The sequence below is a fragment of the Rhinolophus sinicus genome, chromosome 16, assembly GCF_057876585.1.
Source record: "Rhinolophus sinicus isolate RSI-liver-muscle chromosome 16, RSI-T2T, whole genome shotgun sequence".
Classification (NCBI taxonomy): domain Eukaryota; kingdom Metazoa; phylum Chordata; class Mammalia; order Chiroptera; family Rhinolophidae; genus Rhinolophus; species Rhinolophus sinicus.
In genome coordinates this window covers 100,277,542-100,301,357 of record NC_142516.1, presented here as the reverse complement: position 1 = coordinate 100,301,357, position 23,816 = coordinate 100,277,542, and the positions used below count along the sequence as shown (strand labels likewise).

General features: G+C 39.4%; 1 long non-coding RNA gene and 1 pseudogene across 8 annotated transcripts in view; both read left to right on the top strand.

Moving 5' to 3' along the window:
• LOC148755078 (uncharacterized) overlaps positions 1-23,816 on the top strand; it is a 129,625-nt gene that overhangs the window by 35,818 nt on the left and 69,991 nt on the right. The window lies entirely within an intron of this gene.
• LOC148755079 (E3 ubiquitin-protein ligase makorin-2-like) lies at positions 14,985-15,718 on the top strand (annotated as a pseudogene).

Sequence of the window (23,816 nt, the reverse complement as noted above, 5' to 3'; positions counted from 1 at the left end):
CTTTTTCTTCCCTCTTAATAATTGGCAGTTTAACACACAATCTTTCCGTTGTGCTTGAGCAGAGAAGCACGAAACTCCATTAGCAGTTCAGTAGTGGTGTTGACAGTGGTGAAGTCGCTTGGTGCTGCGTGAGTGCAGGGGTGGAGCGGGTTAGGATTTGCAGGCTTCATGCGAGCTCGGAGTCACGCATCGTTGGTGAAATTCAATTACATAGAGCAATATCCAGTTCCTAAATCCTGACCCCGATACCTATCCGGACCCGTCCTGCTTCATAAAGCATGCTTGTACCACTCGACAAATGGTCTGATGTTTATCTGGAATCGTTATTTTTCCTTTCTCTTAAAAAAACATTTCTACAACACTGGAAAAATCAGCTTCTCGCTAATTAGAGTCCTCAAGTGTGAAGAAAGAGAATCTAGTAGTAGTAGAAAAGTAGAATCATAGAAGAATGACTCACCAGTGGGTAGAAGAATGTGTGTATAGATTTTATGCAGTAGGATGTTTATATGTCAAATATAGTGAAAAATAAAAATGAAACTTTCTCTTTACCATAAATGGGTAGGGTTTTGGCCAGTTCCTTGGTTATTTAAATAGACTGCAAAATATAGCACATGGAAAAGCATAGCAGAGTGTTCTTGCACATTCTGTTGACATTAAACCCCTCCCTTCCCCATGCCCATCCCTTCTGTTAGGTGAAAACTTCATTCATCCATCCATCCGTTTCTTCAGCAAACATTTGTACAGTACCTGCCATGTAGAAGGCGCCTGAGAGACAAGTGAACAGTCACGAAAACTGTGGCAACTTTGACCAGATGGGGGTGGTGGCTGGGGGTGGGAGTGACGTCACTCAGGCCAGGGGGAGGCTGCGGGAGGAGAAGCCATTCCCAGGCAAGTAGGTGGCTCCTGCAGGGGGAGGACGGACCAGTGCCTTCTGGGCTTACCTGGGGACAATGAAGGGAAAAAGCTGCAGATTCAGTCAGGAGCCAGATTTTACCAGCCCAAATCAGGAGTTTGTGTTATATCCTTAAAATGCCCTAAACTGTTTTAAACTGCTGACAGACTGTAAATAGGGAAGTGGTAGAATTGATTTCCCCTAAGGAGTTAGAGCTAAGAAGGGATTCACGTGCCTTTCCTGTCAGAGGTGGAGAGGGAACCATATTCCCCCCTCAAGGTGCGATAAGAAAAAAAGGTGCCACATGTTTTGGAAAACACTTCTTATTAGATCCCCTTCTTGGAGTTTCTCTATTTATAATAGAATATTAAGGCAAAATGAAAAGCTGGTAGCAAACAAACCACTTTAATTTTCTTTCAGCCAGGGCCTTTCAAACTTTTTTATTCCAGATCTTCTTTTGCTTGTATCATCTATTAACATTCTTCGTAATTCTCAAAGGGTAGAGTTTGGAAACGATTGGCCAGTGTAACTCTGTGCTGTATAGAAAGAGAATCAGGACTGTCCTCGTCAGGTCAGGAAAATATTAACCAGCACTTGCTAGGCATATGTTGGGAGAAACGTACGTTGTTTTATTATTAAATATTAAATATGTCATAAGGCTTTTATTTCCTTGGAAACAACTCTCTTTTCCACTTACAACCCTCCCCATCCCCATAAAGATTACCATGAAAACTAAAGAATTGCAATATAAAGAAAAGGCAAATACCATTGTATTCTTCTCTGATAACTGGATTTTATGCTTATTTTCACAAGTGAATTAGCTAATACTGTAGATGAGTTTGGGTAATCTGCTGATAATAAATCTCAGCATTAGCTCCGCTAAAACTGAAAGGATAGCAGAAGGGTGCTTGTTGCTTTTCAACCGTATACACTGACCAGTGCTTTCTAACTAGATTGTCTCTTTTTTAGCAACTTATTTGAAAACAAATGCAATGTTCCTATTTTCTTTAGGATCTAAATATTACTTATGTTTTACAATTGGTTCTTCTTTGCTCTTACATTTTTTTGAGTGAACATGGAAACTTTTATTTACATTTTTTTTAAGTAAAATTGTTTAGTCTTTTTTGTAATTCTTGAGATTTAACTAATGTTACCCAAAAAGTAACATTCGGGGGAAGAAAATCCTAATTTTATGAAACATTATTTTCGTCTTGGTATATAGCAGTGCATGTTATTTAGGCTCAATAATATGGTGTACATTTGGTTTAGAAGAAAACATTTAGGATTTTATTTGGTTCTTTGATACTGAAAGTTAGTACTGAAAAGGACCTCAGAGAACATTAATTCTGAGCAAATGAAGCGAATTGTGAAAAAGGTGGTAAATCCTCAGGTCAAGTAAGGATGATTCTTCCTATGTCCCTCTCCTCTTCCTTGCTCTTTCAAGATCTCCCATTTCTGTTGAAGTTTTGCCCTCTTCCATTCTTCCTAGTGGGATGAAGAGAGCGGGAGCGCTTTCCTCCACTTTGCCATTGCCTATCACGGCTGTTGGGAAATAGCTAGAGAAGAGCTTGAGACAGCAGTAGAAAGGGACAGTCTCCATCCACTCTGTTCTTGTAAGTCTAAGTGATTTTAGCACAAATTTCAGGGGAGAAACATGAAGAGACTAGTCTAAGTTTAAACTCTGCCACTAACTAATCATGTGCCAAGCATGTGAGATGGGGTTCTAGTGAGATGGGGTTTCACTTCTGTAACTAAACAATTTTACAGCCTATTTTTGTTAATTTTCCTTCAAAATTAATTTAATGGGTGCCTAACTTTGTTCTTTTATTTATCCATTTAAGAAATATTTATGAAACATCTACTATGTGCCAGGCATTGTTGAAAGGTTCTGGGGTATAGATATGAGTTACTTTCTAATGAGGAAACTGGAATAATGTAAAACAAGGATTCTTCCACCCCATATTCCCATTACATATTATTTCCTCTCTGTGCTTTTACATTTTGTATCCTAGCAAGCAGGGCTACTGACATAAATTTTTTTTGTAAAAGAAAATGTGGTAATATCAATATAAAAGTGTACTGTCAGGATATCTTTTATTTAATGTAAGAATTTCTATAACTTCTATATCTGGAGATTAGCATGCTTGCTTTAAATATGAAATAATGTTGCTGGTTTTTCAGTGTTTATCCACTGCTAACCCACAGATTCTAACAGAAGCTTTTTTTTTTTTTTTAATTGGGGAATATTGGGGAACAGTGTGTTTCTCCAGGGCCCATCAGCTCCAAGTCGTTGTCCTTCAGTCTAGTTGTGGAGGGCGCAGCTCAGCTCCAAGTTCATTTGCCTTTTTCAATCTGTAGTTGCAGGGGGCGCAGCCCACCATCCCCTGCAGTAATTGAACTGGCAACCTTGTTGTCGAGAACTTGCGCTCTAACAGAGCCATCCGTCCGCCCCTCCAGAAGCTCAGTGGCTGCTCATTGTCTTCAATCTAGCTGTGGAGGGCGCAGCTCACTGGCCCAAGTGGGAATCGAATCGGCAGCCTGTTGTTCAGAGCTCATGCTCTAACCAACTGAGCCATCTGACCTCCCCTAACAGCAGCCTTTTGATGTTTCTTATTCTTTGTAGATTTATCATCATACATATTAAATATTATCTATCTTCTAGGAGATCTTTAATAAAAGGACACATTATCTTTGATTTTTGCCCTAGGCATAGAATGATAGTTGAAAGCACTATAGGGTTTTACATTTCATTTAAATTTCTTTTAGAAGAATTACCCCATATAGCATATGTCACTGTTGATAACATTTAATTCCAAATATTTCAATTAAAATAAGGTCCCAAACACAGACTTTGGGGGAAGAAACCTGAGCGGGCAAAGTTTACTTATTGTAATTCGTCATAATTAAGCTAATTGTTGCTCAGCAAACGAAGACCATTATTTCATTGAGCCTGACTCATTCCTGGGTGGTGTTAGGCACGTGGGGAGACTTTTGCCTGAACGTAGCTCCTTTTGCGTGCTTGGGAAAGGTGGCACAGATTCTCCTACCACATTCGTTGATGCGTGCTTATAAGTTATCAGAAGTTCCACTTAGCACCTGCCAATTTAGCAGCTGCAGTGAAGTTGAAAACACTGTGGGAACAGAATCTGGGAAGATGGTGAAAGGCAGGATAGATACTGAGAAAAATCTCCATGTTCTAGGAGAATAAATTGCTGGTATCTCCCAGCGATTGCTGGTGCCCATTATTTGTATCCTTCAAAGAGTTACACAGGAAATATACCTCCATCTCTTAATTCCAAGACAGATTTCCTGTCCTTCCTTTCTTCCTTCTGTGGATAACGAAATTTCTATCATATACCCTTGCTCTCTTCTGCCTATTTTTACTTCACATAAGGTCTTCAAGGTTCATTCATACTACAGCATTTCTCAGAATTTCCTTCCCTTTCAAGGCTGAATAATATTCCACTGTATGTATACATCACATGTGTTTACATATTCATCTGTCAATGGACATTTAGGATGTTTTTACCTTTTGGCTATTGTAAATAATGCTACTATGAACATTGGGGTACAAATATCAATTCAAACCCCTGTTTTCATTTTTAATAGGTATGTACCTAGAAGTAGAATTGCTGGATCACATGATAATTCTATATTTAACTTTTTGAGACACCTCCATACTCTTTTCCACCATGGCTGCACCATTTTATATTCCCACCACAATGTTTAAGGGTTCCAATTTCTCCATATGCTTACCAACACCTGTTATTTTCTTTCTTTCTTTTTTATAATAGTCATCCTAATGGGTATGAAGTGGTATCTCATTGTGGTTTGATTTACATTTCCATAATGACTAGTGATATTGAGCGTCTTTTCATCTACTTATTGATTATTTGTATATCTTCTTTGGAGAAATGTTTATCCAAGTACTTTACCCATTTTTAAATTGGGTTGTCTGCTTTGTTGTTGTTGAGTTGCAAGAGTATTTAAAAATATATCCTGGATATTAATCTGTTATCAGATACATAATTTGCAAATATATTTTTCATTCTGTAGTTTGTCTTTCCACTCTTTTGATAGTGTCCTTTGATGCACAAAAGTTTGTAATTTTGAAGTCCAATTTATCTATTTTTTCCTTTCTTGCCTCTGTGTTTGATGTCATATTCAAGAAATCAATGCTCAAAATAGCCACATACTCTTAATTGATGTATATTTATTTCTTATATATGTGAATTATATACCAAACAGAAACAAATTGAAATTTAAAAAGGATGAGACAAAAATGAAATAAGCAATTATATTTTTTAAAATTATCATTGCAAACACGTGATTGAATATGCACATGTTTTTGAAAAACATGATTTTAAGTTCTAGTTCTAAAAATTCTGTTTCTTTTCATAATTGGTTCTAATGCTGGTCATAGTGGAAAAGATACCTCACAAAGATACATATATTCGAATTGTAGATGTGCATTGTTCATTGTGCCTGCTAGATTGTGCTGCTGGTTTTTCAATTCCATTCACCAATTATGCAATGATTTTTGTTGGAAAGTACCTATCAGATGTCCATCTTTCCTGAAATCAATCAGTTGTTTATGCAAAGTCATAAAAATGTCCTGAATTTTGTGTATTTTTATAAATAGGTTTAGATTTACTGAAATTACACATATGAACAATTTAAACACCATTCAATAAAATAATATTGAATGTCAACTGTAACTGAAAATATTTAAAAAAACAAAAACATTTGAAATATGTATTTTTCACTTTTAAAAAGTGAGCACGTAATTATTATAGGTGGCATACATTGTTTTCAGTTCTATGATTATATAATGATGGAAATAATTTCAAACATCCATTTTTCAGAATATTCTCCCCAGAGTATATTTCTTTCAAAAAGAAGTTATTTTCTCATTATCAAAATCAAAATGATCAAAATGACAGCTTTACTTTAAAGGAAGTGATTAAGGGTATTTATGTCTTTGAAAATATCTTCCAAACATCTTATCCTGACAGCCACTTGTCATCTCAGAAAAAGCACATTTGGAGCATGATGTTCTGTATAATAAAGATGTATAATACTTTGATATTTAACAAATCCTTTATGTATATTGCCACAATAGCCAAAAAACCCTTCTGTGTCGTTAACAAGATTACCGTGGTTATTCCCCATGTCATTACAAAGCATTGTGAAAGAGAGTACTATAATTTAAAGGTCTTGGCTTCATGGAAAGTTAACTGCATTTTTGACATCTCTAGCACTTGGCACACTTCTGGCTTCAACATCTTGATTATAAATTATGCAGTGCAGGATTTCATATGAGGAAAGATCTCTGTGACTTTATCCCAGAATATTTTTTATTTCACTTAAAGTAGCCATTCCACTAAGCACAATGTTTTTCATAAATCATTGTTTTTATTAAAGAAGTTACTGCTGAGAATATATCTTCTTTGGTACATGTTTTCCTTTAGTCGTTTATGAGAAAATGAGTTATTTTTGTGTTTTTCTTTTGAGCCAGACTAATAATAAGTGTCTCTCCAACAATATGTGGCTTTTTGTCTTTTAAATCTTTCAGTATTAAGCAAGCTCAAAAGAGGCTTCTAAACATTCTCATTAATTTTAGTGATGTTTTGTGACGTACTAGATTGACTATGGTCCGACTTCTCTCATGGTGTGGTTGGGAGTTCACCACAACCAGATGCAGACATATGATGCTGGGAAGAAAGTGGGCAGCTTGGACACCTGTCAATAGGTCTGCTTGGTTTACCAAAAGATGAGTGTAGGTGATGACATTGAAAATGTTGGCAGAAGTCAGAAGTAAGGTTTTCTTTAGGTAGAATAAGCAATGAAATGAGACTTAGCCTAGATTCTTTACTAAGCAGAATCCTAGGCAAGGATTAGATGGTAATGCTTTCCTGGGAAGGGTAATTGTCAGGGCAGGGAGACAGGGAAAGAGAAATGATCCAGGAAAGATGGGAGGTAACACAAGGTCTTACCTTATGGAGTTGGCCATTGCCTCAAGAAGAAACATGAAACATCCCAAGTAAGCTGTACAGAGAAACTGCCTCAAAGCAGCCTATCAGAAGGCGAATGGAGAGGGCATTCATCTGCTAGCCCTCCCTTCTCTTGTCTCCCATTGAACAGAGTTTACTCACGGAGTATTAACTCCCCTGTGCTTCTGATTGCATCACCTGGCACCTTCCTGCGAGCCAGATGCCATGCCTGGTAGTGTGGCACGTTACTGGAGTCTGGAGGAAGAGGAGTAGCAGAGATTCCAGGTTTCTCGGTCAGCAGGACTGCATGGGCCTACGTGGAACTGGTCATGGTGGCAGTTGTTGAGACAGAACAAATGACACAGGGCCTATTGACAGGTGAGGCTGAGACAGTGTGAGGCAGTACATGAGGTGTGCTCAATACAGACAATCTCTTGTGCACTTTACATTTGCTGTGACATTCCATGACTTGTGGCTCCCTTAATACAATACAGGGCTTCCACTGTTGTGAGAACAAGTTGCCCTCGCTGCTTCCCCAGAGGGAAGGAACAAGTCAATCAGTCACAGGGTCCCTTTCAAGATGGTGACAAGTTGTGATTTCCAGAAACACTAAGGCAAGTGGGTTAGTGTAATAAGCTACAATCTCTGTATTGGGCCTGGTCCTGAGGCTTTAATTGATATTTATTATTTTACTTCTTTATCAAACATTCTATATTTACCTCACCTTCCACCAACCTTTGGCTGGCCTTAGTTGCTTTGCTGGAGAAGTGACCCAGAACTTCAAGTGGCCTGATCCTTTATTTGCTCTGTGCTTTTTAGGTCCTGGTTGCTACAGTTTCCCATGAACCATTATCAATAGGCATGGCAATACTGAGAGAGACCTAGTGAATCCCCTGGGTTTCAGACATTATCCCCATCACTCCATTATTTCAATCAGACAGTAAATCATTTTCTGGCCTATTGGACTATTGGTATGAAAGTCCCAAGGTGGTCAGGTGGTAGTTAAAAACTTTATGTTCAGTGGAACTCTTATTATATACACTGGCAGAACTGTTCCTTCCCTGGGAACGAAGACCTCTAATTGGGCAAGATGTTAGATTGCAGGGAATAGTAGCACAAATACTATCCATGGACTCCTGTTTTTGATGGTAAGGGAGGTACTTCTACTTTACTTGGTTCCTAGACCCACACATTCTTACTGTTGGAGGCATAGGATCAGCTGTTGATTTGGCACTTATGTTTATTTCTTCTTGGAAGACAACATCCAAACCCTGCAAGGTGTTGAACGCATAGCCGAGTCTCCAGAAGGCTGTTTATCATTCTATTGGTCTGGCTGCTTCTACATGGGGGAATGGGGGGTACCTGGTACTATATCAATGAGTCCCCTGGTGACAGCCCACGTTTGCACCTCCTTTGCTGTAAAAAAAGGCCCCATGTTAGAGTGAACATGTTAGTGTGGAATACATGTTGAAGGATAAAGCATTCTGTCAGTCCTTTGTTGGTGATGTAGATAGAGGCACTGTAGGCAGGAAAGGCAACCCAACATCCAAAATGTGTTTCACTTTTGGTATGGATGATAATTATTGTCCCCTCCAATGTGGAAAACATCAGATATAATGGACTTGCCATTTGGTAGGGTGTTAGATGACACCTCAAATGATGGTATTGTGTTCAGGGCATAGCTTCAGTCCCTGCTGCTAGCACACTGGCCACTCAGAAGTAGCTGTAGCTCAGCTGACCATGATGACAAGAGCCCTTGTCATTAGGACCATGCATGTTCTTCATCCCTGATATCCTGGCCACTCTGTTCACTGGCCAGTTGTACAGGCCCTGGGCTGGTCAAGGAGACTATTCAGGGTCATCTTATCAGACCGTCTTTCAAAGTCACCCACAAATGGGGCTATAATGTGGCAATAGTCCATTTCTAGTTGCACCAGAATAGCACTCTGATGCATCTGTGACCATTCCTGTCTTTTCTTCTTTTGAGAGTTCATCAATGGAAATTCGTGGGTTGAAGGAGAGACATGACTGTGGTAGAAGTAGGAGGTGTGGCAGTCTAGACTAGCAGTTAATGATAATTTACTCATAATTTTGGACCTGCTGCAGCCCCATCCCAAATGTGCCCCTCCCATCATGCAGTGGATTGCTGCTATTTCTATCCAACAGTATGATTTGCTCTATCTGAGAACATGCTGTGCTATAGAGAGGCCACACTTCCTTCTGTCTGTCCCAGTGATTGATCATAGCAGTGATATTAAAGCAGATCTAGTCCTAGGAGGCAGGGGACTCCTCTAACAGAAAATTTTTACCTTGAGGACTTCCCAATGGCCCTGCCAAAATTTCCTTAGGACTGCACTGCATTCTGAGATGCTTCCATCCAAACTTCCTTCCATCTTCTCTCCTTCAATCAGGATCAGAAACGTATTGCATGTCTAGTTGCATCTTGGCATTTGCTTCTCAGAGGACCTGTACTAACATGTGGTGGAGGGAGTCAGAAGCTCCAGGCCTTGGCTTCACACAGAAGATCTCCATAGGCATGCATCGAGATGTTTGAGGTGGCTGTGGGTGAGGCAAGGCCTGGGACACAGGGAGGATGAAAGATCTAAGGAGATGCATAACACATTCGATATAGAGAGGTTTCAACAACAGATTGAAACTTGCAACTTTAGCCGACCACTCTGGCGGTAGTAAAATGCATGGACCTGAAGGGAGCAAATGTAATGACAGGGAGGCTGGTTAGGAGAAGATATTCCATACACTACAGCAGTGACATTGAGAATGGAGAGAAGGGGACAGGTAAGATAGAGGGACATCCACAGGACTTAATGCTATTGAGGGTAAACATTGGGGAGAGAGAGGAGATAAAAATAAGTTCTTGTTTCCTGTTTAGAATAACTAAGAGAAATAAGACACACAGAAGGAAAAACTTTTTTTTTTTTTTTTTAATGAAACCTTTCTGGTCATGTTGAGTGTGAGGTATCTATTTAAAATCTGTATCAACTGTGGGATGTATAGATTTGAAGCTCAGGAGCTGAGGAGTTTGAATAGCAGATACAGACTTTGGAATTCTTAGCCTCAAGGGGAAGCTGTGAGCAAGGATGAAATTGCCCAGGCAGGGTGTGAAGAGAAGGGCCTCATGAGGAAAGTCTGGGGCTCACCAATGTTTAATGGGAGGATTGATGAAGAGGAGACGAGGGAGAGTGGAACTGAGATGCAGCAGGAGAACTGGAATCTTAGAAGCCGAAGGAGTAGAGAAACTCAGGAGAAGAGGGAGTCATCAGTGGTGTTGGGTGCACTAGAGGGTCAAACAAGGGGAGGCCTGACGCAGAGCCCCTGTGTTGCTGTTAGTGATCTTACCAAGAGGAATTTCATAGCTGAGTCCAGGCAGAAGCCGAATTATAATGGGTTTGAGGATGAAAGGGAAGGATCAAAGGGAAGTCATGGAATTGTGCTACTCTTTCAGTGAGTTGAATGTGAAGCGAATAGGCAGAATTCAAAGGGACATTTTGAAGTAATTCCTTTTTTAAAACCCAGAGATATGTGTCTGTGTATAGGCCGCTGGGAAAGAGCCAACAGAAAGGGAGAGGTGGAAGTTACAGGAGAGAGGAGGGTGAGACTCAGTTTCCAATAGTTTCTGTCTGTTTAATGAGAGTTTCTTAGATGAAAAGACAGAGAAAAAGGAATTTCTTCTGAATGAGCTTCTCGATGTAAAGAAGCCAATAAGTGACTGTCAGGGACTAGTCTTCGGCTCCCAGAGGATCCTGTACCCCTGTGAAGACCGTGGCAATGGCTGACTCAGATGGAGCCTTCATAGCCTCTGCTGAGCATAAATGAACTAATCAGGCTGAATCCTCAAACTCATCCATACAACAATTCCTGCAACAATCTGACCTTATTTCCATCCTAGTCTTAGTGCCAGAATTGCAAACAATTGGACGTTTTATTAATCAAGAAAAAGTATATCCAAAACTCACTGTAAGGAAAGCTTTAGTCTAATCTCCCCTGTGTCACATTTCATTATGACAGATGTGTCCTCATTTCCAGTTCTTATTTATATAACATGCAGTCATATTTCATTACAGATAATTAATCTTAAAAACGTTAGCTTTTAAAACTCAAGTTTTGAGTTTCCCATTCATCCATCAGCATGTTAAGGAAAAATATGCCCCCCGCCCAATTAGGTTCTGTGTCTGATTTTATTTCTGTTCAAGCTCTTTGTCCTTCTCCTGTTTTCCAATGGAGAGGAAGCACGGAGGTGCTCAGAGGAGCCATTGTTCCAGCATTCTAAAACTGTTGGTGTTCTTTTCTATGAAGATAATAATTGAATAACTAAATTTAATGAAAGGCCCCTGAAATACCAGGAAACAGATTTTCTGTGGAGTCTGAGAATACCCCTATTAACAAAAAAAATTTTAAAGTCAACAGGAAATATCTTGGATTTTTTTTTTGCCAGCTTGGCTGTTTATTCAATGAGAAGCACTTAAAAATTAAGTTATTGCATAGCGACAAAACTATGATGCATGGGGAACTTGCTGTGAAAGAACACATTGCAAAATGAAAATTAAATACTATAAACTTGTCTTGAACATTTTCTAAGATATTTTGCTTAACAAATATATACTGGAAGGGTCTTAGCTAATATATCTTTGATGATGCTCTTTTGGTAAGGCTCTAAGGAATTGCAGTAACAGTAAAATGCTGTACTATTTTAGTGGGAAGTTCTTCCCCAATGGTGGGGTTAGAAATGTGTGTGGGTCATTGAGTATTTGTTGGATAAGTGGTTCAACTGACTTAAATTTCTGCAGATGTAGTCATTTACAGATATTCCTATTCAGAAAATTTTCTTTTTATGAAAACAATATTAGGGATATTAATGTATAGGGATCTACATTAAAAACTATAGGAAGGAAAAAATGAAAATGTTCAAAACACATGTAATTTAAGTTGCAGAAGGAGAAAAAATGTAAGAAAGGTAATGCTTGATGCAATAATGGCTGATTATTTCCAAGAATTATTGAAAGGCATCAATCTTCACATGTAAGAATAATAAAAATTTGCAAGTACAATAAATAAAATAAATCTATGTTTAGACATATCATAATGTATGAAGACCTTAAAAGTAGGAAGAGATAAAAAGCAAGTCACCTATACATGAATTACTCTTAGGTTCTCAACTTCTAATGAGCCCCAGGATCACCTGAAACACTAATCCATTAGCATGTAGAAGTGGCCCTGCCACTTCAAAGTTCTGATTTAATTGGTTTAGGATGGGGTCTACATTTTTTAATAAGCTCCATAGACTACACTATTGGGTGGCACTATTTATTAGTGTGAGAGTTGACTTCTCATTATCAACAATGGAAGCCCTAAGATGGAAAATAATATTTTCAAAATGTTGAAAGAAAAGAATTGTCTATCTGATAGTATATCTAGTTAAAATTTCATTTAAGAATGAAGGCAAAATGAAGACATTTTCAATGATAGTTTATTACCAACAAATCCTCATTAAAGGAGCTTCTAAAGGACTTACTTTAGGAAGAAGAAAAAAGAAATTAAAGATGTGTTGGAGATGCAAGAAGGAATGAGGAGCAAAGGTTAACACATGGGTAAATCTAAAATGTTGAGTCAATGAAAAAATATTTAGTTTTGCAGGTAAAAACAATTAAGGTATTTCCAGACAATAAAAAGCTGAAGGAGTGCATCACCACCAAATCAGTATTACAAGAAATGTTAGCGGGACTGCTTTAAGTAGAAGAAAAAATATATATATGTGAATAAGAAAATTTCGCAAAGAAAAAAATTCTCACTGACAATGGCAAACAATTAAAAGCACTGGATTAAAAAAAAAAAAGGAAAATAAAAGCAGTGGATCAACCAACACTAAAGCTAGTACAAAGGTTAAAAGGCAAAAGTAGGAAGATTTACAATAGTAAATTAAGGGATACACACAAACTCACACACAAAAGAAGTAAAAAGTAATGACAAAAACATAAACATGGAAAGGATAAGTAAAAATGGTACTGGTTTTAGAATGTATTTGAGCTTAAGTGGCCATCAACTTAAAATAGACTGCTGTAAACATAGCTTGGTATATATGAAGCACATGGTAACCACAAACCAAAAATCTACAAGAGATATCCAAGAAATAAAGAGAATGGAATCCATACACAACACTACTGAAAGTCATCAACATACAAGAGACGAGAACAAGAGAACAGGAAAAGAACAGAGAACTACAAAAACAATCAGAAAACAATTAATAAATGGAAACTACAGACCTATCAATAATTACTTTAAATGTAAATGGATTAAATGCTTCAATCAAAAGGCTAATGGATAGAGAAGATGTGGTACATATGTACAATGCAATACTACTCAGCCATAAAAAAGAATGAATCTTACCATTTGCAACATGGATGGACCTAGAGGGTATTATGCTAAGTGAAATAAGTTAGACGGAGAAAGACAAATGCCATATGTCGTGCAGGAGACCCTGCTCACTGCACCATTTGCTGTGCAGGGAGGCCTGCAGGGTCTCTGCTCCCGCTCCCCACATAAGAACGCAGGACATGGTGAGGCCAAAAAAGAACACCCACGGAGCCATAGATAGGGGAGTCATACCACTATTTTCTCGCTGGTGGCTGGGTTGGAGAAACAGGAAACAGGAGCCACACAATTCTCAACTCTCACTGCTCCGCTTGCAGGTTCAGCCACCATCTTCTTGCTAGCCCCCATTTTTCTTGCTAGTGTAGCCACAGCAGTCATACTAGTGGCCAATGGCTCCCTGGTTACAGCTGACGGCCAACTAGCCACAGCTGATGGCCATCCAATCACAGTTGATGGCCATTTACTACCTGAGCCAGCACCTCTCTATGTGAGGCCGAGAGCCTGGAAACTACTTTCTGGGGCTCTGCCCCCACACCATATGATTTCACTTATATGTAGACTCTAAAGACCAAAATAAACAAACAAAACAGAAACAGACTCAGATACAGAGAACAAACTGATGGTTGCCAGAGGGGAGAGGGGTTGGAGGGATGGGTGAAAAAGGTGAAGGGATTAAGAAGTACAAATTGGTAGTTACAAAATAGTCATGGAGGTGTAAAGTACAGCATAGAGAATATAGTCAATAATATTGTAATAATTATGTATGAGGGATCACTTCGTAAGTTATAAAAATGTCTAAACACTATGCTGTACACCTGAAATTAGTATAATATTGAATGTCAAATGTAATTGAAAAATTTTAAACTTAAAAATATTTTAAAAATTAAGATAGAATTAGAAATGGGGTAAAAATATCTGGTGAATAGAGTGATTTTAGTTAAAGCTTTCTAAGATCTTTTATTTGTTAGAGGAGAGTAGGGATACTAACTTTCATTTAAAATTGTATACAAATATTGTTATTGAGGGTTATCAGTAAAAGAGCAAATAAAATAAAACAAAAATACAGTGAATAACTTTCAAAATTTCAGAAGGAAATTAGGTAAATTTAAAAAATGGAACCAATCGAAAGATGAGGGAAGAGAAAATATAAAACTAGTAGGACAAACAGAAAACACAAAATAGGACAATAGAAATATTTTCAAGTATATAGTAATAAAAATAGATGTAAACCTGTCAGTTAAAAGAGACTGTCAAATTAGATTTAAAAATAAATCGGGGCGGCCGGATGGCTCAGTTGGTTAGAGCATGAGCTTTTAACAAGGTTACCAGTTCAAATTCCGCATGGGATTGTGGGCTGCAACCCCTGCAACTAAGATTGAAAACTGCCACTGGACATGGAGCTGAGCTGCGCCCTCCACAACTAGATTGAAGGACAACGACTTGATTTGGAGCTGATGGGCCCTGGAAAAACACACTGTTCCCCAATATTCCCCAATAAAAAATTGTTTTAAAAAAATAAAATATAAATCAGGATTTTCACTGGGGGCTGCAGCTGGGATCGACCCTGCAGCCTGCACGGCAGCAGTCGTGGTGGGGAGAGCAGCCCCACTACCAGCAGCCATGCTGGGGTCAAACTGCGATTTTACTCATGACAGGAAAGTGTCCCAGGTCTGCAGATACTTCTAGGCAGGCTTTTGCTTTCACGGAGATCGATGCATCTGTCAGGACCCACAGCCCCTAGTCACCTTGCATCGTGCCGCCACCTCGCCAGGGCCCTCGCTGGGGCTGACCCACAGGGGTTTCGTGCCCACCTGTCTGCCCTTTGGGGCTGTGGGTTGGGGCTGGGCCTGGGCCTGCTGAGGCTGGCCAGTGAGGGCTAGGAGGTTGGTGGCAGTTCTTGGAAGTCCCTGTCTCCATCATCTGCTGACAGCAATCATATCCACTTCCTGGGGTCTCAGCTCAAACCACACCATGCCCAGGGGCTCATGGGCCCACTTCAGAGCCTGGACCTCAAGAGGAAGCAGGACAGTCAGGACGTCCTGTGTGGCATCTGCATGGATAAAGTGTGAGACAAGCCAGAGACTGAGTGGATTTCAGCATCCTGCCCAACTGCACCCATGCCAACTGCCTGGGCGGCCTATGCACCCTGCGGAAGAGCCTACAGGACTTCCTGCTGGATGTCATTAAGGCCTGTCCCCAGTGCTATGTCCATTCCAGCTGCATCAGCCCCCACAAATTCTGGGTGCGCAAGGGGCTGAGAAGGAGCAAGTCATCAGGAACTTCAGGGCTTGAATCAGCGATTCGATTTCCGTTCTTCATGCAGGGGAATGGCTGCTGCCCCTCTAAGTTTGACTGCATTTACCAGCACCAGCTCCCAGCCAAGGCCCTGAGCTCTGGCCCTACCTGGCCCAAGACTGTGCAGCTGGCCTTCTTAGGGGGCAACTAGTGGGAGGACAAAGAGTTCTTCACACACTGTGCCCTAGCTGTAGGTTCAGAACTCCTACTGGATCCCAACTATTTTTACCACAGCTTCCTGCCCTCAGGATCAACATGTGGGGTGGGGCTGAGGGGCAGGGATTGCTAGATGGTAGGTCTTTTCTCTTTTGGGCTTGGTGAAGGATGAAAGTAACTAGCCCTCCACCCCCATGAACTGCAGCAGTGACACATGGGGCTGGGTGGCAGGCTCTCAAGAAAGAGGAAGGATTCTCATTCCCTTCACAGAGGCTTGGTTTTTAACTTTGCTCTTTTGTAGGATTCTGAAAGAAAACCAATAAAATGCACTTAAGCCATCAAAACAAAAACAAAAAAGTTCTAGGCTGTTAATTAGAGACATATCTGAAAATAGTAGGATCACAAAAGATAAAAGAATGGAAGACATATTAAGTGTGTTAGTTTCTTAGGTAACAAATGATCACAAACTACGTGATTTAAAACAACATAAAGTTATTCTCTCGCAGTTCTGTGGGCCAGAAGTCCAAAATCGAATGTCAGCAGGGTTAGTTCCTTCTTCAGGCTTTGAGGGGAAATCTGTTCCAGGCCTCTCCTGGCTCCTGGTGACTGCCGGCAATTCTTGGCATTTCATGGCTTGTAGACACATCACTCCAATCTCTGCCTCCACCTTCACGTTGCCCTCCCCCATGTCTCTGTGTCAAATCTCCCTCTCCTTTCTCTTATAAGGACACTGGTGTCCTTGGATTTAAGTTCTACCCTAAATCCAGGGTGATCTTACCCTGAGAGCCTTACTTGATTATAATAGCAAAGAGACTATGTCCAAAGGTCACAGACACAAGTAAGAGGGATTAGGCCTAGGTAGTTATATCCTTTGGGGGGACACTATTCAATGCACCACAGTCCATACTCTGGCTCCCCCAAATCATATCTGTCCCATGTGCAAAATACATTCATTTTATTCCAACATCCCCCAAAATATAACTCACCTCAGCATCAGCTCTAAATCCAAAATCTCATCTACATATTGTCAACTCAACTCAAAAAGAGGCAAATCTCATCATCTGAATTATCTAACTCAGGTAAAGCTGACACTCAAGCATATGATCCATCTTGAGTCAAAATTCCTCTCCATCTGTGGACCTGTTCACAGAAAACATATTGTCTATTTCCAAAATACAGTGGTGGGACAGGCATAAGACATTTCCCCAATTCAAAATAGAGAAATTGGAAGGAATAAACGGGTCACTGGTCCCAAGCATGTTTAAATCCCAGGAAGGCAAATTCCATTAGGTTTTAGGCCTGAGAATACCTTCTGTGGCTCAAGATCCAATTTCTGGTCCCACAGAAACTTCATGAACCGCTGCTTCTCTGTCTTCTGTATCTGTATTAAAATTTTACCCACCAACTAAATATTAGACCCAAAGTGTTTTATAAGTAATTTTCACCGCATTCAAGGAATAGATAATTCAAGATATGGATAACTTCATGGTATGAAAAAAGAGAAGAAATTCCTTAAATACTTATGGAACTAGTAAAAACTTGATACTGAATCCAGAAATTATAAAAGTTATAGACCAATCTTATTCATGAACATAAATGTGAAGGTTCTTAGTAAAATAAGATCAAATAGAATAATGCAATGTACGTATATAAAAGTTATACCTAGTAACTAAGTTTATACCATCCTTGCAGGTTTTGCAAGGATGTTTCTATATAAGAAAATATATTATTATAATTCACCATATTAAGATTGGTGAAAACATTATCATATCAATAAATTTTTAAAATGCATAAAGCTTAACATATTTTCAAACCAAATATCCTAGCAAACTAGGAATGGAAAGGAATTTCATTTACCTGATCAAATATATCTACTAAAAACCTATAGCAAATGTCACCTTTACTGGTAAACCATTAGAAACTTCTCGTTTAAAATCAGGGTGGGACAAGGATGCTATAACAGCATCTTTTCAACAGTGAATGAGGTCCATGAGTACATAAGAAAAGAAAAAATTATATAAAAGATATAAAGATAAGAGAGAATAAAGTTGCAATTACTCCTAATGATTGTCTACATTAATGAAGAGAAAGTCAAGGCACAGAGTTATAATTAATAAGGGAAAGCTGTAAGCTCATTGGGTAGACATATATAATGAACACATATATTCTTTTTTTTTTTATTAAATTTATTGAGGTGACAATTGTTAGTAAAATTACATAGATTTCAGGTGTACAATTCTGTATTACATCATCTATAAATCCCATTGTGTGTTCATCACCCAGAGTCAGTTCTCCTTCCATCACCATATATTCGATCCCCCTTACCCTCATCTCCCACCCCCCACCCCCCACCCCCCTTACCCTCTGGCAACACATATATTCAATACAAAAATAAATTGTATTCTATACACCAAAAATAATATTTTTTTCCAAAATAATATATTTTTTAAATGGTTGAGTAAAATATGTCATTTAAAATAACTACAAAATATGAAGAGTTAGAAGTAACTCAGATAAAACATGATCATGACCTTAGAATGTTTGTGCTAAGTTATAGTGTACTGGCTTATGCAAAAGGATTTATAGTATCTAATTCATAATTGTGTAATTATCTCCTAAGTACTTTAAGATTGATTGTCTATCCAAATAACATTTTCTCCACGTCAGGAATTGTGCCTTCTACTTGTCACACAATACTATTCAGTGATGTGCAATAAATACACTACATAATGTGCCAGACATTAAAAAAAATGAAGTGATTATTTTGAGATGTTTCCAGCATATTAATCTAATTGAGTTTGTGCATGTATGGTAAAAAATAATGGAACAAAAACAGTGTTTTGGGCACAATCTTTCTATTACATTATTCAAGAATTATTTGGAAAGATAGCCATACCTCTGCATACCACTCAAAGCTATCTGGAAAAAAAAAAGGTTAATATAAATACATCAGTTAACATACCATGTTTCCCCGAAAATAAGACCTAGCCGGACAATCATCTCTAATGCATCTTTTGGAGCAAAAATTAATATAAGACCTGGTCTTATTTTACTGTAAGACCAGGTCTTATATAATATATAATATAGTATAGTATAGTATAATATAATATAATATAATATAATATAATATAATATAATATAATATAATATAGTACCGGGTCTTATATTAATTTTTGCTCCAAAAGATGCATTACAGCTGATTGTCTGGCTAGGTCTTATTTTGGGGGAAACAGGGTAGATGTAGAGTCCAGATCAGCAAGTAGACCAAACACTTGCACCAAATACTATTGGAAGCCCACCTGGAATAGACAACAACAGCACCCCTTCCCCCAACTCTCCCACCTATAACCTTTAATAATAGATTTTTGGGATAACCTCTAGACTTTTTATAAGTTCTGAAGCCTTGGGATGGATCTCTTTCATAGTTCCATTTCTTCATTAAACCAAGTTTGGGGAACAGAGGTTATATTTTAAAAAATCGCACTTCTTCAACTGATAATGGGCAATTAGTGGTTTTGGTTTCTGTTTGAGTTTTGCTAAGCTGTTCTCCAGTCATCTCAAGTAGAATTTAAAATTTTATGAAGGTGACAAGTGAGATAATTAATCACTTTAGTTTGCTGTGAATGCTGTGGGTTGTATTTGGAAATGTAAAGATTAATAGTCTAGAGAAAAGAAGTGAGATTTATTTTCCTCTTGTGGTCCTCTCCTGGTTTCCATGGGATTTTGAAATTTTCTTGGAGTGGGTGGATCAGATGTTTTGGGGTTCTCTCCCAGACCTGCGTGCGGTGTTCAATTCTTCTGTTCTTGGTGTTGACCTAACAGCCGCGATATGTTGAACGTATTTGACTGCCATACCGTGAGAGTGGACAAAAGGCATCTTTGTCTGAGGTTAGTACCTGTGGCTCTTTGGGAGAACAACAGTCTGTGCTTGAGAACGGCTGCAGCCCTGTAGTGCCCAGCAGGTCCTTGCCAGCTCGGGGCCTGGCGAGGCAGATGGGCTTTGAAGGCACAGCAACCCTCAAACTGGCAAAGTGACCCCGCCAGGCTGGGCCTCTCCCAGGAAGAGGCTGTGTTGGGAAGGGGCTGAGGGGCTTGGCCATTTACTCCTAACTAACACATTCTTGCTCTTTGTTCCCTCTCCCTCAACCTCCACTGCAACACGAACTTTTGAATTGCTTTTCATTCCTATTTACCTTATAGAGCAAAAAGAACATAGCTTATATTTCCTTTACTCAAAATCTGAGGCTATTTGGAAAGCAAATAAATAGTCTGAGTGGCCTCCTGGGTAATTTGAATAAAACTTAGTGCCTGAGAGATTCTTTCAAATGGAAATGAAAAATTGTTATTCACTCATGATCAGTTTCCATTTTCATTTTCATTTTCATTTTAATTACTGAGCTTTCTTTCTCTAAAATCAAGTCTCTAAAACAGACCTTAATTATTCACTTTTAACTGTAGGAACATTTATTACTGAAAGAGCAGCTAGCAGTGCAGAGTAGATTTTATTTTGTTTATATTTTAAACAGTTAGTCTGAAATATTTCTTCCAATGGGAATATTTTGTACAAAAAAAAAAAAAATCCGCTAGAACAAAAGGTAAACAGCTGGAAAAACAAAGTTTTAAAGTGAATCTATAAGAGGAAGATGCCTAAATCTTTTGAAATCTTTAGTGGCATGATCCCCATTGAGTAAGTGAATCAAATTAACATAATTAAATAGAAACGATCTTTGCATTCATACAGCATCTTAGTTTTCCAAGATCTCTTTTTGCCTTATCCCTTAAATAAATGTTTCCTCTAAGGTAAGTACTCTTAAGCCTATCTCGTCTTTTAAGAATTCATCTAACCCTTTTTATGTGCTTCCCTAGAAATGATTTTCTTTGTCAAATGAGCCTTTTTTGGATCTATAGACTTAAATTACAGAACTGTATCTACTCTAAGGTGTAAAATAATCATCATTTTCTCTTTAGTTCTCTCTATCCTGGTTTATAAAGTTTAGAAATTATCATTTCTGGAAATCTTTAAAAGTAGGAGAGATCTTTATCTCTTATTCTTGGTTTTAATGTGATTTGAGAAAGAGAAGTATAAGAGATAGACACAAAAGTGTCTGGAAAAGAGATAATGAAAATTAGTTATAGAGATCTCATCCCAAGTGTTGGTGATATCTGTAGGTGGAAGTGTCCCATAGGCAGACAGAAATTAGAACCGTAGCTTGGTAGAGAGGTCAAGACGTTCATATGGGACTAATCCACAGAAGAATGACTGTTAAAATTGTGAAAGTGAAATATTCAATAAAAGAGATGAGGACCAAGGACATATCTAGAGTGAAGGAGGAGGAGGAGAGACTCCTGTGACAGTTAGGATGTGTGTGAAAAGGTAGGAGGAAGACGAGGGAATTCTGTTGTGCTGAACTGGAGCGGAACGTTTCAAGAACTAGCAAAGGTCAACTATGTCGAATGGAACCTGAAAATAAGACACTGCACTTGGTATTTATTAGGCCATATTTAAGCCGGGAGCAGAAACCTTCTTATCTTAAAAACCATCTTGTCTTGCTTTGTACCTTGTACCTGCTGGCTTGTATTTGCCTTAGGTCTGGAGAAGCCGCCTGGAATATAGAAACCATCTTATCCTGTCTTGCTTTGTACTTTGTACCTGCTGGCTTGTGTTTGTCTCCTTGGGGCTTATGATCAGCAAGCAGGCCAGACTGCAACCTGGGGGCTCGAATGTGGAACCACAGGGCTTGGTCATGCCCTGAAACCCTTTGTTGCTAGAAACAATGCAACGAAAACCCACAGAAGCATTGAAGGGGGAACAGCCTCATTTACCTGCTCCTGTAACACTCCATACCCCTTTTGGCTCAGAGAAGTTATGGTCTTTTCTAGCCTGCAGCTCACACACGCCAAATAAATTCTAATAGACCAATTTTGGTCTCCTGGAGCCGTGCTAACAGGGATCTTGATTTTTCTGTTGTTGTTGTTAGATAGCCTTGAGAGAACTGGAGTAAGAGTGAAAAAGATGAAGAAGGCAGCTACAAAGCCCTGTGGAGAAATGCCTTAATAACAAAATAGAGGCAGTCTGAATATATTGCTCCCTGGAATTGTTGGGTATGAAATGTTAGAGATGTGATGTTAACTAGAAAGGCCCTGAGGTCAAGTTATTTATGGTAGGGGCATCTGTGGCTGTTTAGGAACAGACTGGAAGACCCCAAGAGAGAGAAAAGGGTGAATATAATTGTACAAGAAGAACTCAGAAAACAAAGTACCTGAACAGGCAAAAATGGGATCCTCCTAAGTAAACCATAGAAACTCAAACCTTAGGAATTAAGAAACTTCATTTTTTCATTAGAGCATTAGAACCAAAGAACTCATAGGTGATGGGCTTGGTTTTCTCATTAAGGAAGAGGAGGAAATTAATTCTGGCAGGAAGATATCTTATTAGACCTCCTAATAGGTGGGAAGTGAGTACAAGAAAAGCAATAAGAAAGAGGTGAAATGTGCGTAGTATCATATGGTTAGCTATTTTATAACCAACAATCATCAGTGATTTGCTCATAGTGAGTAGAATGTACTGCTAACTCTTCATTATCATTTCTCCACAGCCCCTTCTGACTTCCTTCTTTGACATTTTGTTATACCTCAAGATTATCTATCACTTATCCGGTAGACAAGGATGAGAGAAAGAACATTCAAGAAAAGGAATTAGTATTCACTAAAACAGAGTTGATAAACTAAAGCAAATAGGCCAGAGTGACTGAAATACAGGGTACTGGGTTGGGTGAATGATTGGAGGTGAGGACAGAAAAATAACCTGAGGGTGCAATTGGAAGGGAAGGGCCATACTGAAGGGCTTGGATGTGATTCTTAATGGGGAACTCAGGTAGATTTCCCTCCTCTGGGTACAATATTGATGGTGATGACGCATGACAAGGTAGGCTTCCTTAGGAGCTTGGGTGATGACTGTTGGGCACGGGAGTTTCTCAATGTAGAGGTGGGGGAGAGGTAAGGTAAGAACTGCCAGCAACTAAGGACCACTCTCTCTACCTCAAAACTATTAGGCTTGTTTTCCGGAGGAATCTTGCTCCTTGGAACCACGGACCATGAGGTCTGTCACTTCATTGCTGTAGTGAAATTAACACCAACAAACAAGCTTAGCAAAGTGGTCACTGTCAGGTCCTGTATCAAAAGGGAAGGAATGGGTGACATTGTTAAAGGCACAGGAGATAATTTCATCTTCAGCGTTGCCCAGGATTCTCTTGAGGGGCCCTCCAACACCTGCACCACCAAATTCTTGATGTCATTGTGTTTAGCAGGTTTTCTAGATAGCAGGTCAGATCCATAACAGAGTCTTGGCAGTGCCACTGGCTGCAAAGATGATACTCCGGGCGGCGCCATGACCGTCAGCCATGGTTTGCCAGAGGGGCCACCTGCAGTCTCAGAGTGGCACCGATGTTATGGACTGTGATTGTGAGTTCCTCCATGATGTGAACATTTCACGGATGAGCTTGGGCAGGAGAGCCAGGTGGTCGGTGGTTTAGATGGCGTTGCTGACAGTCTTGGGAGAGTTCTCATGTTTCTCATGATCCACTCCCTTTGCACTCAAGGTGGAGTCAGCAGAAGGGGCAGCGATGAGGACTTTTGTAGCTTCACCTTCAAGTGAACCTTAGCTTTTGTGAAGACAGTGAGGACAACAGGGGACTCCACACCAACATCACCCCCATTTAATGTTGTGGGGGGGAGAGGCCTAAGAGAGATTTTTGGTTCAGTATGCACAGGACATAACTAATTTGTTCCGTGAAGTTAGTGCTGATGATGACTTGATTCGTATGTGATGGACGAAGAGGAGAGTTTGCCTAGGGGCGCAGGTATGGAGTTGGGCATGTGGCTGAGGCATAAATGTACAGGCTATCACTTGGGAAGGTTTGTCTGGCCAAGCCTCTTCTAGGAAAATAGTTCAAGGGCCTCACAAGAAGCTCAAGTTCACATCAGGATAGGCCTATGGAAACTGAGAGCGCCAGCCAGAACCAGGTCACCCACCATTCCAACTCTGCTGACTTACAACCGTTTCTTATGCCTGGTCCAATTCCTCCCCAAACCAG